The sequence below is a fragment of the Dreissena polymorpha genome, chromosome 5 (genome assembly GCF_020536995.1).
Source record: "Dreissena polymorpha isolate Duluth1 chromosome 5, UMN_Dpol_1.0, whole genome shotgun sequence".
Classification (NCBI taxonomy): Eukaryota; Metazoa; Mollusca; class Bivalvia; order Myida; family Dreissenidae; genus Dreissena; species Dreissena polymorpha.
Window position 1 is genome coordinate 48982846 of NC_068359.1, and position 15757 is coordinate 48998602.

General features: G+C 36.6%; 1 protein-coding gene across 2 annotated transcripts in view; it reads left to right on the forward strand.

Moving 5' to 3' along the window:
• Positions 1-15757, forward strand: part of LOC127881589 (E3 ubiquitin-protein ligase PDZRN3-like) — a 230078-nt gene that overhangs the window by 26201 nt on the left and 188120 nt on the right. The gene's annotated exons all lie outside the window — the stretch shown is intronic.

A 15757-nucleotide genomic window follows, 5' to 3' on the forward strand; every position in this document is an offset into this window, starting at 1 on the left:
GTTTGAAAATTGAATTTTTTATCATTGAAATGATAATTTCTAGCTTTAAGAGGTTTTGTCAACCATCTGGCTGCTGTATTGACAGTGCCGTTTCACCTAATTTTCTCGTTTTTTATGGACCTCAAGGGTTCACTAGAGACCGTTTGTTCCAAATTTTAACTATCATTGCGTGAGAGGCATGTTTTCAGAAAAAAGTTTACAAGTTTGATGGATCACACTTCGGTCATTGTGAGATTTCTTTTATTTGTCAGCTAATTCTTAATTGACATCTTTGTGACTTGTTATAGTTAATGACTGATTTTTGTCAAGTTCAGTCTTTTGAAACTTCTTTTTTATATAAAGCCCAAGGGAAATTTCACCGAAATTAAAATGAAGAATGGTAAAATGTGTTGAAATACATGAGTATTCCAGGGAGAGAAATTCAATGGTTTAATAATAAAAAGCATTTTCCTTTGAATAATGCTTTCAGTTCAAGTTCTAGGTTGTGAATACACAAAATAACATTTTCATCGTTAATATTTGCCAAAATAGTTTGATTTGTAAAGAATTAAAATTATGATATTCTTTTTTTATGGAAACATTCAGCTGCACTGAAAAAGTGTGATGTGAGTGTCACATAAAAACAACAGTTTTTCTAAAGCTTCTGTGGTAATTGGAATCCAATTAGAGAACCTTTTTACTTTAGAGCATATGAATACTATTCTATAATTGGTTCTGGATAAATTTAGATGGCATGGTAGGGAATTCAACAGATTTTCTCTGACTCACACTACTTCCTGGAATGAGCAACAAGGACACTAAACAGTATTGAAATGGCCGCCAGGTTTGTTAAGAAACATAAAACCATTTCCTGGATGTCTTGGCCGGACCCTAGAGGCATGAACATTGGCAGAAAATCTCTGTAATTATCTCTCATGTCTTCCCTTGCAAGAATTACAGAATTACTTTGCGGCCCTTTAATTGTCAGTCCTGGTGGCTGCATCAAACATTGTAATGGATTTAACTGGAATTAAATGACATGCAAGAGTGTTGGAACTTGTATGATTCATGAAGAGTCTTAATTCCATGTTCCATGTTACATTAATTCTAATTATGTTCAATTATAAGCTATTTGTTGCTGCAGACATATCCATATTGTATCATGTTTCGTCTTTTAAAATCTATTTTCTCAGTTTTTTCTTTCAAGCTGAGTTTGCGTGAATATCTATATTGAGCAAGCAGCAATAATATAGCATCCTTTCTGGTAATATTATTATACAGTTACCATGAAACATGTTGCTATGGTAACATTATTTTCCAGTAAGTGAACCCAGCAGGCAGGGGTCACTGTGCTTGTCAACTGCATGCTAAATAATGAACCAAATTAGGGTCCGCAGTTCATTAGGGACCTGAGAGGGGTCAGATTTCCATGATCTTTGTTCCTGGGCACTTCCACTTGATGGAATGCCTGTCTAAATGCAAATTAACAGTCTTTTAGCCATGTCCAGAGGGGCCTGTTGCATTTGATGGCTTTAGCGGCAACATATAAAAAAACTAAAAACTTACTCAAAATTTAAACATACATTTACCCGTGAAAAATACTTAGATGTAGTCAAAGAAAATTACCTTATGCGATCACTTGCTCAATTGCGAACGTCATCACACCAGCTTGCTATAGAAACTGGGCGATATTCAAATTCTCCGCAAAATGAACGGCTTTGCAATTTTTGCAATATGAACGCGGTAGAATCGGAATATCACTTTCTGTTAGTTTGCCCAAAATACAAGGATCTCAGAAAAATATTCTTCAAACCTTATTTTTGCCGATGGCCAGTACTGTAAATAAATTTATCGCACTTATAAATTCAGAATAAAAAATTTAATGAAAAATTTAGCAAAATTTATATTTTTTGCAAATAAGACCAGAACATTGCAGAGTGATTAAAAAAGAATTATTACAAATGTTAATATCATTCTATACATCATTGTTTGCATATGTACTGACTATGCTCTTGTTAATCATTGTTGTTAATTGTATGTTTTACCCACTGTATATTTGTTCTATATACTGTTTGCTATAAACATTGTATATGTTTTATGCAATAAAGAATATGGTATGGTAAAATGCACAATATGAGCCATGTCTGGGAAAACAGGGCTTGATGCATGTGTGTCAAAAGTGTCGTACCAGCTGTGCAGTCCAAACAGGTTAATCAGGGACAACACTTTCCACCTTCCCTGGATTTTCATTAAGAAAAGACTGCTTTAAACCCTTTGCATGCTGGGAAATTTGTTGTCTGCTAAAATGCTGTCTGCTGAATTTTTATGTCCCCCACTATAGTAGTGGGGGACATATTGTTTTTGCCCTGTCTGTTGGTCTGTTGGTTGGTTGGTTTGCGCCAACTTTAACATTTGCAATAACTTTTGCAATATTGAAGATAGGAACTTGATATTTGGCATGCATGTGTATCTCATGGAGCTGCACATTTTAAGTGGTGAAAGGTCAAGGTCATCCTTCAAGGTCAAATATATGGGTCAAAATTGCTTATGTAATGTCACTTCTGCAATATTGAAGCTAGCAATTTTATATTTGAAATGCATGTGTTTCTCATGGAGCTGCACATTTTGAGTGGTGAAGGGTCAAGGTCAAGGTCATCCTACAAGGTCAAACATCATATAGGGGGACATTGTGTTTCACAAACACATCTTGTTAAAATTAGCATTTTCTTCGATTTTGTTTCAATGAATACTATCAGAATAGCAAACAGTTTGGATCCTGATGAGACGCCACGTTCTGTGGCATCTCATCTGGATCCAAACTGTTTGCAAAGGCCTTCAAAATTCGGTTCCAGCACTGAAAGAGTTGAACCAAAAAATCCATAAACTTTAAAGCAGAAAGAGTCCTCCCTGTTTAGCTGGTCAAGTCTATTCCGTGGCGACACTACGCACATGCATTAAGCCCTGTTTTCCCAGAACGAGGCTCTTATAGTCTTAGGTTTCTATATTTTCACATCAATGGCCTTAAAAATACCTGAAAAAATGGGGCTGGGTCCCTTTGGATTGGAAAATTTAATTGCCTCGTTTTTCTAACATTGGGAAATTAATTTTGTTGATTTTATGCTTAGAAATACCGGTACTTTTAATTGATTAAAACCTATTTCAATATTATATGTTCTAAGGTTCAACTTAAACAGCTGTATTTCGTGATAATTGACGTATCTAGAATTATTTGGAAAAAAATCTTTTTTGGAAACTTTCAATTGGGAATTTGTATGTCCCATTTGAGAAATATATATACTTTTTCAATTAGGAATGTACCCACTAGTTAGGCATGTGAAGATATAAATGAATTTTGTAAAGCTGAATTTTCAAATTATGGGGGCATTGCGCTTATTTTCAACATGAATGAACACTATGATTAATTTGAAGATAAAATATGTTGGCAAATGAAATTAATCAAGCGTGGGAGATAATTTTCATGAGGGGAAAATGTGGTTCTGTTTTGGAGATGGTTTCCTGATTATGTCCAGGATATGTCAGCTAGCCTCAAGATAAGGCTGAGAAAAGTTTGTTTTTTTGATACCAATTGTAAACCTTTTTTCCTTTTTATTTTTCACAAAGCTTTGGATGGTGTTTTTAAATAATGTTTTGCTTGTTTAAAAAATTGTCTAATTTATTGCTTTTAATTAATTGCTTTGTCCTCAAAGACAACTGTTGTACATGCATCAGGTGCTGATCCTCATATCATGTTTTATTGAAATACATAATATCGAACAAGAGAAAAAGAGTGCCAAGAGCTAGCTCTGATCAAAATCTGGTGCTGTTTTGCAATATCCACATTCATCAAAGGCTTGACATGGTCACTTTTGGCCACTAAACGCCAGAAAAAAAACTGTGAAAAAGCTTTTTGAAACGCACTTTCAGAATGGCTTGACAACATTTTCTCTGTATGTGATGACAATTAGGTCATTTGTGGCCACAAACAATTAATCATTATTTTATTGCTGAAGTCTGTTATACACAATGCTATAAAATGCCAAAAACCTTTTTAAATTGCACTTAAAGAATAGCTTGATTACATTTTCTCTGCCTGTGATAAAATTTTCAGCAACTCGGCCATTAATTTTATCGTATTTCAACTGCACAGCAATGTCAAGTGGCCCCACTGCTCTAAGTGTTGGTAAATACTCCACACAATGAAGTAATAAGAGTTTCCATTTGAGTGAGTGGTGCATTTGGTTCTATTTTATTGAAACGGTAGTGATAAGTAAAAAAGTTCATTAGGTGTAAAAAAATATGGCGTCTGCATTGAGAAATTTAGTTTTTCCCATAGATTTTGAATATTTAAACGGATTTAATTTGAGCTATTGACTAGTAAAGGAAAAACGTTCCTTGCAGACTTTAAATCACAAAGATTTTAAACTAATAATCTGCTCGAAAAGAAATAACATTGATTTCATTGTTTGGCAATAGGAAGAAAGCATGACAAGGAAGATGTATTAAACAACTCATTCAAATTGTTTAATTGGTTTCTTTTTATAAAGCTTGGAATGAGGCAAAACAAAATGAAAATAATGCCTTTATAGATTACATTAATTTAAATGTAAATGCATCAATTTAAACTTGTATTCCCATTGACCTTTGTGTTCCTGTGCTGTAAAACCATGCCTTTGACAAGGGGGGTCACTCTAAGATATTGATTCAAGACATCATTACAGTAGTCTAGTTATAAAATATTTTGAGAAAGCAAACACATTTAACCACATTTAACTGATTGACTCTTTGCATTGTTCTATTGAAGAGTATATTTAAGTTACCTGTGGTTGTTTCTTTGGCACCATGAGAACTGTGTAAACAACTTAGGGGTTCCAAAGATTGTTTGTGGTGAAAGAATTCCTTGATATGATTCGCGAACAGGTACTTCTTTAACTTTGAGTAATTTTCATGGTGATTTATCTTTTATTTTAATGATTAATTAATCTTTAAGACTAGATGTGGAGCAAACAACCTGTTAAGGCTGCATGGAAATCCTGCATGCAGTAAAAGTAGTTCTATCAGCCAAGGAATATGAGCATTGCTCAGGGAAAATGGGTTAAATGCTTGTGTCTAAAGTGTGGTCCTGCTTGTGTCTAAAGTGTGGTCCTGCTTGTGTCTAAAGTGTGGTCCTGCTTGTGTCTAAAGTGTGGTCCTGCTTGTGTCTAAAGTGTGGTCCTGCTTGTGTCTAAAGTGTGGTCCTGCTTGTGTCTAAAGTGTGGTCCAATGGGTTAAATGCTTGTGTCTAAAGTGTGGTCCTGCTTGTGTCTAAAGTGTGGTCCTGCTTGTGTCTAAAGTGTGGTCCTGCTTGTGTCTAAAGTGTGGTCCTGCTTGTGTCTAAAGTGTGGTCCTGCTTGTGTCTAAAGTGTGGTCCAATGGGTTAAATACTTGTGTCTAAAGTGTGGTCCTGCTTGTGTCTAAAGTGTGGTCCAGCTTGTGTCTAAAGTGTGGTCCTGCTTGTGTCTAAAGTGTGGTCCTGCTTGTGTCTAAAGTGTGGTCCTGCTTGTGTCTAAAGTGTGGTCCAATGGGTTAAATGCTTGTGTCTAAAGTGTGGTCCTGCTTGTGTCTAAAGTGTGGTCTTGCTTGTGTCTAAAGTGTGGTCCTGCTTGTGTCTAAAGTGTGGTCCAATGGGTTAAATACTTGTGTCTAAAGTGTGGTCCTGCTTGTGTCTAAAGTGTGGTCCTGCTTGTGTCTAAAGTGTGGTACTGCTTGTGTCTAAAGTGTTGTCCTGCTTGTGTCTAAAGTGTGGTCCTGCTTGTGTCTAAAGTGTGGTCCAATGGGTTAAATGCTTGTGTCTAAAGTGTGGTCCTGCTTGTGTCTAAAGTGTGGTCCTGCTTGTGTCTAAAGTGTGGTCCAATGGGTTAAATGCTTGTGTCTAAAGTGGGGTCCTGCTTGTGTCTAAAGTGTGGTCCTGCTTGTGTCTAAAGTGTGGTCCTGCTTGTGTCTAAAGTGTGGTCCTGCTTGTGTCTAAAGTGTGGTCCTGCTTGTGTCTAAAGTGTGGTCCAATGGGTTAAATGCTTGTGTCTAAAGTGTGGTCCTGCTTGTGTCTAAAGTGTGCTCCAATGGGTTAAATGCTTGTGTCTAAAGTGTGGTCCTGCTTGTGTATTAAGTGTGGTCCAATGGGTTAAATGCTTGTGTCTAAAGTGTGGTCCAATGGGTCAAATGCTTGTGTCTAAAGTGAGGTCCAATGGGTTAAATGCTTGTGTCTAAAGTGTGGTCCAATGGGTTAAATGCTTGTGTCTAAAGTGAGGTCCAATGGGTTAAATGCTTGTGTCTAAAGTGTGGTCCAATGAGTTAAATGCTTGTGTCTAAAGTGTGGTCCAATGAGTTAAATGCTTGTGTCTAAAGTGTGGTCCAATGGGTTAAATGCTTGTGTCTAAAGTGTGGTCCAATGGGTCAAATGCTTGTGTCTAAAGTGTGGTCCAATGGGTTAAATGCTTGTGTCTAAAGTGAGGTCCAATGGGTTAAATTATTGTGTCTAAAGTGTGGTCCAATGGGTTAAATGCTTGTGTCTAAAGTGTGGTCCAATGGGTTAAATGCTTGTGTCTAAAGTGTGGTCCAATGGGTTAAATGCTTGTGTCTAAAGTGTGGTCCAATGAGTTAAATGCTTGTGTCAAAAGTGTGTTCCAATGGGTTAAATGCTTGTGTCTAAAGTGTGGTCCAATGGGTTAAATGCTTGTGTCTAAAGTGTGGTCCAATGAGTTAAATGCTTGTGTCTAAAGTGTGGTCCAATGGGTTAAATGCTTGTGTCTAAAGTGTGGTCCAATGGGTTAAATGCTTGTGTCTAAAGTGTGGTCCAATGAGTTAAATGCTTGTGTCTAAAGTGTGGTCCAATGAGTTAAATGCTTGTGTCTAAAGTGTGGTCCAATAAGTTAAATGCTTGTGTCTAAAGTGTGGTCCGAGATAAGCTGTGCAGTCTGCAATGGGTTAAATGCTTGTGTCTAAAGTGTGGTCCAATGAGTTAAATGCTTGTGTCTAAAGTGCGGTCCAATGGGTTAAATGCTTGTGTCTAAAGTGTGGTCTGAGATAAGCTGTGCAGTCTGCAATGGGTTAAATGCTTGTGTCTAAAGTGTGGTCCAATGAGTTAAATGCTTGTGTCTAAAGTGCGGTCCAATGGGTTAAATGCTTGTGTCTAAAGTGTGGTCCGAGATAAGTTGTGCAGTCTGCAATGGGTTAAATGCTTGTGTCTAAAGTGTGGTCCAATGAGTTAAATGCTTGTGTCTAAAGTGCGGTCCAATGGGTTAAATGCTTGTGTCTAAAGTGTGGTCCGAGATTAGCTGTGCAGTCTGCACAGATTAATCAGGGACGACAGTTTTCGTCTTAATGGAATTTTTCACTTAAAGAAAGTCTCTTCTTCACCAAAATCCAGTCAAGCTGAAAGTATTGTCCCTGATAAGCCTTTGCAGACTGCTACTTTGGGACCATATTTTAACCCTTTCAGTGCTGGAACCGAATTTTGAAGGCCTTTGCAAACAGTTTGGATCCAGATGAGACGCCACAGAATGTGGCGTCTCATCAGGATCCAAACTGTTTGCTATTCTATGAGACTCCACAGAACGTGGCGTCTCATCAGGATCCAAACTGTTTGCTATTCTGATAGTATTATTGAAAAAAAAAATCGAAGAAATTGCTAATTTTAGAAATTCAGCAGACGACATTTTAGCAGACGACAAATTTCCCAGCATGCAAAGGGTTAACACATGCATTAAGCCCTGTTTTCTCAGAGGGAGGGTCATATAGTCAAGAAATACAGGGAGAGCTGGCAGCGATCCAGTATATAATTATTTGCACAATATGTTATCAAATTATTAAACATAAAGGTATGTTTATTGAACAAGATCTCTTTGATGATTATTCAAATTATATTCAAGTTCATAGGCCTTGAGGGAACGAGTGCCTGGCCCTTGGCATTATTGTTTGTTTATATAAGGTCGGAGAAAACATGTTGACAAATTTATTATTTGCTTCAGACCCTTTGACTCTGTTCTGCTCTCCTTTTCGTAACTATTTAACCTCTGTTGAAGTGTATACAAAATGTCTCCCAGTAATATGTATTACAAACAGAAATTAACATTTTCTGAAGTTATTATGTCTAATGGCTCTTGAATAGTTTATTCTTGATGTTTGATCTATTGATACTCAAATTAATGACCGGTAACTGGTCGCTTTGTAAGTTAGCGGGTTGCACTTGAATTTGTTTGTGTTTTATTTAACATGAATTTGATAAGCACTCTGCGTTGAATTCAATTGCTGTATGTATTTGAGATGGTTTGCAGAATTCTGAAGGTTTTAAATTGTAAATTATTATTGTATTTATAGACTGAATTATTATCCAGATTTCATCTGTAAATTAAAATGATCAGTTATTGCAAAAAGTCAATATTTCTATATAACGGGTGTACAAGGACAAATATTTGCTCAAGGAGCAGTTTGACTGTTATACATAATCAGGGTGCAGAATCAACGGAGTTTCCCAGTTTTTACACACGGTCTGGACAGAATGTAAACACACCGTTAAGAATGTTATTTTTGCAAATATCTCAAGTTATTGAAATGCACTTACAAAAATCTTTTGTGCTTAAAAGACAGTTTTTCTTGCAGTTTGTGCCGATATCTCAAGGTATCAAAATAAATCCTTGAATACGTCTGAAATTGTTGACGAAATGTCACGTTGCGTGAACAATGAATGCAGTAGATATTGAATTTTTAAACAAGAACACAGTCTTATTAAATAAAGTTATTCCAATGTATTTCACATTCCCATAAGCAGCATAAAAATCTGTCTTTTATGCACTAGTTGAAATTCTTAAATAAAATAATTTAACAATTTTATTTGAAATAAAGCCCCACTTACTGTCGCGTATACATCCATTTAGGTTAAAAGGGGGAACCCACAAAGTCACGTGATCCTGCATCCTGATAATTGTACTGCTTCTTTATCTAAACATAAATATATTTTATAATAAAATCTTTATTCCAAATTATATGATGATCATAATGATCATGATGATAATGGTGATTGCGATGGTGGTGGTTGTGATGGTTGTGATGATAATGGCGATGATGATGATGGTGGTGGGGATGGTGGTGCAGCTGCTGATGTAAGTGAAGAAGAAGATAATGGTGATGCTGCTTATGCTTCTAGTGCTGCTGCTGATGAATGATGATCATTATTTTGCTTATTGTGATGATCATAATCATAATAAATGATGATCATTACAGCTCCTTTAACAAGAAAAATTGACTGACATACAAATGTTTACAGGAGATTATTGTTATGAGTCATATGTGTCAAACAATTCATTGTTCAAAACCTGTGGCATGCTATATTAAAAATAACTTCAGTTTTTTGTGTGTATTTCAATAGTTACTGGAACATCAGCATGGAATTTTCACTTCTGATGAAAGGCAATTGTGTCCTAATAATCCAGCCCTGCTGTTGCTCAAATAACAGGGGACATGCCTTGTGTACTTAGCATATAATAAAAATCCTCAGTTCAAGACATTTCTGTCAAATTACAGGTGAGTTAAAGAAAAAATGTTGGAAATATGAAATAAGATTAAGTGTTGAAAATACATTTATCAATGACGCAAATGGATTTTTAGCTCGGCTGTTTTCGGACAAAACCCGAGGTATTTCATATGCAGCTCGTCGGCCGCTGCCTGCTGTCCGCGTCTGCTAAAACCTTAACATTTTGTTAAGGTTTTGAACATTGGCTCTAAAATCTAAGTGCTTCAACCTGCAACTTTGAAACTTCATATGTAGCTGCACCTTGATTAGTTCTACATGCCACACCCATTTTTTGGTCACTAGGTCAAAGGTCAAGGTCACTGTGACCTTTTTAAAAAAATAAAATGAAAATCTGACAAGCTTTCATTTATTCAAAACTGCACCCTCAGCCGAGCGTGGCACCTGTTATGTGGTGCTCTTGTTACATGTTTGCGCTTGTTTTCAATGTGAAGAACCATGGGTTGCTGGGATTTAAGAAGACTTTTTTGTACAGATTTTAATTCACTGATAATATAAAATTATTATATTGGTCTAGTTTTGTAAATGCGGTTTCTTTGCTCAGAAAATGATAGATGGGTAACAAAGTGTACATTTCTTTCTTTGTCATCATCATGGTTGGTTTACTTCAACTGGTACAACCATGGGAGTAACACAAAAAATATGTAAAATACAAAACATGGACTGAAATATTTGTCACTTTTTGAATGGTTATTACATTTAGCACTAACAATTATGTTTGCTGTTATTATAACTTTTATTAGCAGCCTTTTAACCATGTCCACAGGGGTCTGTTGCATTTTATGGCTTTAGCTGCAAAACATAAATTGCCCAATATTATCGAGGTGTTCTATTTCTCGGTCAGCAGCTGGAGCGTATGCGTCGCGACCGAGGCGAGAGTCGCCCGCAGAAGATTTTCTCATCTGTACATATCTCCTTATAGAGGGGAACTTCTGCGGGCGGCTCTGCTTATCCAGCTGAGTCCGTCACCCTCGAGCTGGACGGCTTCCTCACTGCTACGCTTGTTGTCTTCTCCAAGATGCAGCAGTCTTGTCAATCGCTGTTTATAGTCGAGAGCTCGCTACCCGGACCTGCCAGAGGTCCCGTCTGAAGAGGGACGGGAACAGTGGGACAGCGGGTTTACCAGTGGGGAGGCCATATGGGGCAGACCTGGGGCTGGGCCTTTGATTGCCTATGATTGTAGTCCCAAGAAAATCGAGGGGGTGGCCTTATAGAGGGACCCCGGGACGGCGGTACTCAGTACGCTCAACGCACTGGGGAAACCGTCTCAGGGACGAAGGACAACAGCTGGTGGCAACGAGAGTGGCCATAAAGGCAGAGCTGTGCGCTGCAGCCCCTTGGTGGAGCTGTGTTCAGACATGAATTTGTCTTGAGATTGTCTATCTACCAGTGCACATTAAGGTCTCATTGGCCACCGTGCACTGGTCTATTTGGATCTAAATGATATCTTTGGCGAATACCCAGGAAGCAGGGGTAAATTTGACCTACTTTGGCTCAAAATAAATCTTTTTCCTCTGAAAGGTCACAGGGGCAGGTCCATCCATAATGACTCCGTAAAGGGGCGCGCATGGACCTGAAAATAAACTCTGAAGAACAACATGGTGTTCTATTTTTTACCTCAATTTCCTTAAAATGACTCGACAAATAGTCTCGTGCTAAATGTCAGTATTTCACTAAGGGGTCTTTTATTTTACACAATTCTTGATATCTTTAAATGGTAGGAAAATAACTTTTATAACTTTCTGACCATACTGTGGCAATATTGTCACGTATAAAATCATGTGAAAATATAAATGAACTTTGTAAAGCGGAATTTTAAAATTACTGTCATGGTGCTTATTTTCAACATGAATGAACTTTCTTATTAATTTGAAGATAAAATATGTTGGCAAACAAAATTAATCAAGCGTGAGAGATAATTTTCATGAGCGGAAAATGTGGTTCTGTTATGGAGAAGTTTTCCAGATTATGTCTTTGATATGTCAGCTCGTCCTAAGACAAGTGTCTGCTGCAAAAACTTCTTTAGTTTATTTAGTTTATACCAATTCTAAATCTTCTTCTTTTATTGAAATTTAATAAAGCTTTTGATTCTTGTATACATAATGGTTTGATTGCTTTTATTAATTGTAATGGATTTGACCTCAAAGACATTACTGTTGTACATGCATGGTGCTGATCTTGTATCATGTTTTGTTCAAATACATACAACCTAACAAGAGAGAAAGAATGGAATGCCTAGAGGTAGCTCATCATCAAAATTTAGCTCCATTTGCCGTGATCCATTCATCAAATTCTTGAAATGGTCATTTGTGGCCATTAAGCAATTAATCATCCCTTTTATTGTTCTAGTCCATTATGCAAAATGAAAAAAAAAACACTGTGAAAAAGCTTTTTGAATGCTCTTTTACAATAGCTTGACAACATTTTCTCTCTGATGATGATATTTTCAGCCGCTCAGCTATTAATTCTATCGGATTTCAACTGCACAGCAATGTCAAGTGACCTCACTGCGCTAAGTGTTTTGGTAAACATTCCACACAATGAGCCAAAGAGCTTCCATTCAAGTTGCAAATTCAGTTATATATGGTTGAAACAGTAGTGATAAGTAACAAAGTTCAGTAGGTGTAACACAATTTTATATGGCGGCTGCATTGAGTGAAGGCTTTTCCATAGGTTTTAAATGTTTAAAAGGATTTTCATGGAGCACTTCACTTTTTAGGAAAAACACTCCTTGCTGTTTTTAATTTCACAAATGTTAATCAGATTCTAAAAAAAAAAGCAATAACATTCATTTGGCCATTAAGGAAGATATCAGGGAAAAGGAAGCTGCATTATACAATAAATTCAAATGTTTTAACTTTTATTTCACCCTTTCTCACTCAAATATGCACTTTGACACATTTGCAGTCTATTACGAAATCAAATTCAAGACCTTTTTGAACCCTTCTATTATATATGAAATATATATAGTGGAGCTATCCTATTCACCCCGGCGTCGGCGTTCCGTTCCGTGCCGTGCCGTTTCGTACCGTGCCGTTAGCGTGCAAATGCTAAAGTTTTCGTCCTACCCCAATTTTTTTATTGTCCTTTGACTTATTGCTTTCATATTTTTCACACTTGTTTACCAACATGACCCCAACCTATAAACAAGAGCAGACAACTCTATCAAGCATTTTGTCATAATTATGGCCCCTTTTCCACTTAGAATATGCAGCAAATGTTAAAGTTTTCGAACTACCCCATTTATTTTCATTGTCCCTTGACATATTGCTTTCATATTTTGCATACTTGTTTACCAACATGACCCCAACCTATAAACAAGAGCAGACAACTCTATCAAGCATTTTGTCATAATTATTGCCCCTTTTATACTTAGAATATGCATATTATTGATAAATCTTTGTTAAAGTTTGCGTACTACCCCAAATATTTCCTATATCCTTTGACATATTGCTTTTAGATGTTGCATACTTGTTTACCAACATGACCCCAATTTATAAACAAGAGCAGACCACTGTATCAAGCATTTTGACATAATTATGGCCCCTTTTACACTTAGATAATAGAACATTTTGCTTGAATTGTCACAACTTCTTTATTTATGATCTCATTTTATTATTACTTTGACAAAACAACACTAACCTGAATACCACAATGGATTTCACCTGAATACCCCACGCCCCTACCCAGAATCCCCCCCCCCCAAACCCCCCCCCCCCCAAAAAAAAAAATAAATATTTTTTTACATCATCTAATAAATTACCACACCCCACATTATACCCCTCGCCCCCCCCCCCCCAATTTTTTTTTTTCCTTTTTTTATAGGCTAATTAAGTTTTGAACCCTAAGATACTGATGAACTGTAGGAAACAGCATTAAACCTAAATAGACTGGCAGTTGCTCGAAGGCTGTTCCGGTTTTATGCTGGTTGCTTTTAGCAATGTTCACTTTGCTTCTTAGCGGGAAAGGGTTCAATAATAGCATCAAATGAGGCAAAACAATATAATAAAAATTATGCCTTTAAAGATCACCTAATGTAAAATGCAAATTTATCAATTAAAACTTGCATTTCCATTGACCTCAATGTTCCTGTGTTGCAAAACCATCCTTACAATGAAGGTCCCTCTAAAAGATTGATTCAAGACATTTGAACAGTGGTCTAGTATAAACAGTTTGAGACAACAAACACAGTTTACGACATTTCACTGATTGACTCTTTGCATTGTTCTATGAAAGACACATATTAGTTTCCTGCTGTTGTTTCTGTGGTACCATAAGAGGTATTGAAACAACTTGGGGGTTTCAAATATGGTTGGTATCCAAGAATTCAATTGATTTTTTTAGAGTGTTTTTTCGGCGTAAGCTGTATTAAGCCAGCTTTTCACCCTGACTTGACCTTTGTAAGTGTCCAATAATACTCAAATAAAATTTCCCGCGGCTAGGTACGAATGAATACACTTCATTTATTCCATTGGCTGATTTGAGTATAACACCAGAACATTGGAAACATATCCGCGTCTTTGTAACACTGTTTTACTGCATGAAACAATTTTATCTCTAATGAAAAGGCTCAATAGATAGAACAGTTTTACAATCAATTTTCGACATAAATACAGTTTGTGCGTTCACCTTTTATTTTCAGAGAATTACCAGCGCAAAAGTGTTTATAATAAAGGCTATGTTGTCATATTTAGTACTTACTTGCATTGCATTTCAAACTGCGAGGTTTCGGGTCAATTCGCGGCCATTTGTGAAAGTCAGAGTTTCTACACAGTTCATCACCGGAGTTCGCAGAAGGGGTTGCGATCATTGTGTTACACCGGTCTTACTGACAATAACGTAGTGACTGTAATGCATTGCATTCCAATCCGCAAGGTATCAAGGTCAGTTTGCGGTCAGTTGCAGAAATCTTTATATAAACGCCGTCTCGTAAACTTTGTGCACTTGAAGTCTGTTTTGATCAGAAAGATACTAAATAAAGATATTCGGCGATATTATTGTGGTATGTCAATCATCGATTTTTAATATGGTTTCAACATTTGCATGATAAGGACCAATTTTGATCAAATTAATTAGAAATATTTATCCATTTAGACCAGTTTATTAAGCATGAGCACAATAATTCACTATACTATAATTATGCAATTAAATAAGATTCGAGTATTGCCGGCTGACCTATATGCACTCGTTTATTTTCATGTTTCTTGTGTTTTTCTATTCTGTAAATATAGATATCTGAGTAATAATATCACATAAAGCAAAATAAGCCACGAAATCTGGCGCAACACCCCGTAATTGATTTGCCTATGATGTGGCTAAGAACTGCGCAGAAAAAAGGCATCCGCTACTTTTTATCTCATAGAGATAACTTTTGATCGTTCATAAACATCGACCACAATCTAGCCGTATATCTTTTTTAAAGATATTTCTTGTTTAAAGTGTCCAGTGATTAAAGGGCGGAACATTTGTTGAAAGGCGGTTCTCAGCTGAGGATGTTGGTGGTACTAGCAGTACAGAACTGTATCTCACTCATTTAAATTGTCTAATCTTTGTTTAAATAATTTCATATTGTTCAGCCCTAAGTATAAAATATAGCATTGATAAAATTATCTTTTTCTGAAATAAAATGACCATTATTAATTTATTTAACAAGGGACAAAATTGTCACAAAACCAGGTTTTCAGTTGAAAAATAGTGTGATAAAGGGAGAAAATTCAAAATGTCTATTGTTAAACCCCCTTGTGTAAAATTGACCTTGTTTTCTATTAGAAAATAAGGGCTGTTTGTAAACATGCATGCCCCCATATGGGCTGTCAGTTGTAGTGGAATCCAGTGTGTGAATACGTTTTTTGTCACTGTGACCTTGACCTTTGATCTAGTGACCTGAAAATCAATAGGGGTCATCTGCCAGTCATGATCAATGTACCTATGAAGTTTCATGCTCCTAGGCCTAATTTTTCTTGAGTTATTATCCGGAAACCATTTTACTATTTCAAGTCACTGTGACCTTGACCTTTGACCTAGTGACCTGAAAATCAATAGAGGTCATCTGCCAGTCATGATCAAAGTTCCAATGAAGTTTCATGATCCTAGACGTAAGCATTCTTGAGTTATCATCCGGAAACCATTTTACTGTTTCGAGTCACTGTGACCTTGACCTTTGACATAGTGACCTGAAAATAAATAGGGGTCATCTGCCAGTCATGATCAATGTTC